Raw genomic sequence first — 4,008 nt, forward strand, 5'->3', positions numbered from 1 at the left:
ACAGATTTGTATCTCGTTAGCTGAGTAACAAACCATTTGTGGTTTTAAGCTAGTGAAATCACCACGGGCTTAGAACAACGTACCAAAATAAAAATATAAAAACATTGATCTCATTGAGTAACTGTCAATATTTTATTACTTGCTATTCATTAATTCATAACATTGTGATCATTTGCTTTCAGAAATAATCATAGTACCGTTCTTGTTGATACAATTATTGTTAATGCCTAATAAAAAGAAACTTCATGAAAGAATTGATATGTGAATATACTAAAAAACTCTGCTATTAATTGAAGATTGATATTTAACAATAATATACGACAAAAATGAAAAAAGTGTGATGTATTCTTTCGAATACTTTTGACCAGCAAAGTGGATTACAAATAGGAATTTGAGCCTTGATTTACAAACCTTGAGATCACATACAAATTTGGTAAATATACTGAGAGGTATTAAGATTTACTGTAGTGCACTTCATGTATTAGTCTGGAGTTTTACTAATTTTTTTAAAACAATATAAAGTGTTTATTGGTTACGTGGTTGGTCAGGATTAGGTAAATGCTGAAACTTGATAGTACGAAAGGCTGATACTGTATTCGAATCGGCAAAAAAATATATGTACTGGGAGTACATTTTATTAGAATACCATTTTTGATGTGATAATGAAGGTTTATGTCTAGCTTGTGAATTGTACAAAATGCTGTTTTGTATTCAAGTCAGCTAAAGTGGGTTTATTGGAGCAAACGGACATTACAAAACCAAGTAATTCGTTCAAATTTGAAGACGAATTAATTGGAAAAAGGACGTTTTATGTGCGAATGTCTTTCGCATGAAATGTGCCAACTAGTTTGCCATTCAAATCTTCCAGGACATAATAATGACTTCCTAATTTCTCCCTGACATTAGCTTTCAAAAACACAGGAGCTAATTTCGCATTAAAATTTTTCTCCATATTTGATTGTGAGAAGTTACGGCGATAAACTTCTTCACCAACTGAAAATGTTTGTTGGCGAGTACGCAGATTATAATGTGTTTTGTTTTTCTCAAAGGCAGACTTTATATGTTTCACCAGATCCTTTCTAATTAATTGTAAGCGGTCATCATTTGACAATTGGACGGTGGGCTCATTCAAAATACTTAAATTCCTTAGTAGCTCGTATGAAGAGGCATGCGTAATCATATCGAAGCCGAAGATGGCATGATATGGCGAACAATCTATAGACTGGTGATATGCATTACGAAGCGCGCAGCTTATTGCCGAAAGATTTGAATCCCACTGTCTATGATCGTCTTTGAGGTAGGATCTAATGCCAGCTATCAGAGACCGATTCACTCTTTCTGATGCATTAGACTGTGGCGAGTATAATGCCGTATATACGTGCTTGATTCCTAAGGAGGTAAAAAAAGCATTTAAGTCATTTGCCCTAAATTGACTGCCATTGTCACTGACAATCGTTTCTGGGACACCGTACATATGAAAGATTTGCTTCTGAAGGAAGTCTTGTATGGCTGTCGAAGTAAACTTTTTAAGTGGACAAAGCCAGTGATACTTGGTCAAATGATCAAGCACAATCAATAAACCTATGAAGCCACTTTTACTGCGGGGATATGGTCCAAGTATGTCTATGTACATCCTTTGAAAGGGACGAAGGGATACGGATGGATTACCTATAGGAGGCTTCATCACCATGTTGGGAGCCTTTGTTTGTTTGTACGTATCACATTCTCTGACATACTTTCTAACATCTGTAACCATACCTGGCCAGAAAAAGTGTCTTCTCAAAAGCTGTAGAGTTTTACACATACCACCATGGGCATTTACAGGAGTATCGTGGGCTACTGATATGGTTTTTGTCCTCAACCTGAGTGGAACCCAGAGTTTCCAAGCTTCTTCTTCTTGATGCTCGTCTCCTGTATAGTGATGTGTATATAGTACACATTCTTATCTATTATTTTCACATCAGGAAACTTGGCCTGGTTTTGGGCTACTTTCTCCTTCAGGTTTTTATAATCATCATCCTCGAAGAAAGGCGAGTCTAAGTCGATCTCTGGCTCGGATAACTCCAAAGCTGATATCTCGTCGACCGGTATCCTTGATAAGGCGTCCGGTACGACGTTATCCTTCCCCTTTCTATGGCTTATTGTGAATTTATAGCTAAGCTTAAATACCCAGCGTGCCAGACGACCGGTTAGGTCTGGTTGTCGCATAAGCCATAGTAAACTCGAATGGTCTGTTACGACCTCAAACTCCTGGAGTTCCAGGTAGCAGCGAAACTTTTTGATCGCCTCAATAGCTGCTAGGCATTCTCTCTCTGTGATGCTGTAATTACGTTGCGCCGAGTTCAGTTTTTTGCTCATATAGGCGATGGGCTTTTCAATGCCTTCATCATCCAATTGAACAAGAACTGCCCCGATGCCGTAATCACTAGCGTCACAGTGGAGATAAAACTTTCTCTTAAAATCCGGATTGGTCAGGATGGGGGCTGTGGTCAATAACACCTTTATCCTTTCAAATGCTTTCTGGGCCTCATTGGTCCAAAGGAATTTCTTTTTAGTTGACACTACGTCAGTTATGGGGGATACTTCGGTGGAGAAGTTTTGGATAAATCTCCTGTACCACCCCGCTAAGCCGAGGAACCCTCGAACCTGTTTAAGGTTCTTCGGAACAGGCCACTGTGTAATTGCCACTATCTTGTCGTTATCGGTCATTATTCCACCGTTTCCAATAACGTACCCCAGGTAATTCACTTTCGTGACACAAAAGCGACTTTTGGAGATATTCAGAGTCAGGTTGGCTTTACGGAATTGGGAAGATATCCTCATAAGCACTTCAACATGGCTCGGAAAGTCTTCAGAGACAATCACAAGGTCGTCCAAGTATCCAAAGACGCAATGGCGGAGATCGGGTGGAATTATTTCGTCCATTAGACGACACATTGTCTGAGCTGCGTTACACAGCCCGAATGGCATGACCACAAATTGGTACAGAAGCCTTCCCGGGACTGTGAACGCAGTCAGGTGCTTCGAATTTTCATCCAACCCGATCTGCCAAAAGGCGTCTTTTAGATCCAACTTGGATATAATGTTTGCCTTTGGTAGACGCGCGAAAATGCCCTCAATATTGGGTAAAGGATATGCGTCCGTTTCCGTTACTAAGTTCAATTTTCGTGCGTCTAAACAGAGCCTAACCTTATTGGGCTTAACAACCAACCTCATCGGGGAACTCCACGACGAGTTAGAGGGTTCTATTACACCTAGCTGAAGCATTCTGTCAACCTCACCAAACATAAGTTTCTCCACTGCAGGAGACACAGGGTAAAACCTCTGTTTGATGGGTTGAGCAGAACCTACGTTTATTGTGTGCTTTAAAAGACTGGTCCGACCAAGTCCTTTGGTCTCAAAATTTGGGAAGAGATCGATGACCGTTTGTAATTGTAAACGTTCTGATTCCTTGAGGGGATATGCATCAGGATTAAGTGTGATATTGGGTGTTTCATTACAAATTGAGTTAGCTGAAAAGTCCAAACTTTTCGCATTTTTTGAGTCATTAATATCATAGTTTGACGTGATGATGTCATTGGAACTGATTAGGTTTGGAATCAAATTGAAGATTCTACAAAAGTCGATCCCTAAGATGAGTTTTTGGGAAATGCTGGGTATGACAAAAAGTCGAATTGGTTTAATTTGGTCTTTGAAAGAGATGTTGACTTCTAACCAACCACACACTTTTTGTGAACTGCCATCTGCAGTTTTCACCGAAGATTTTACTTTATGAAAAGTGGGGAGTTTTGAGTAATCTTTTGTTGCTAAATCAGAGCCGATGCAACTAACGTTTGCGTCAGTGTCAATCAGGCCATACTCTTCTAAATCCAAAAAGGAAACCTTAGCATAGTATCTGAAATCTTTTGGATTAGATACAATTGTTGACACTAGAAGTTTTGTACAAAGTTTCTTCATTCTGAAAAACTTTCGCAACCGTAAAGTTGAACGTTTTGGCTTACTGATTTC

Source organism: Musca autumnalis, unplaced genomic scaffold, assembly GCF_047663935.1.
Source record: "Musca autumnalis isolate F117 unplaced genomic scaffold, ASM4766393v1 scaffold_126, whole genome shotgun sequence".
NCBI classification, from domain to species: Eukaryota; Metazoa; Arthropoda; class Insecta; order Diptera; family Muscidae; genus Musca; species Musca autumnalis.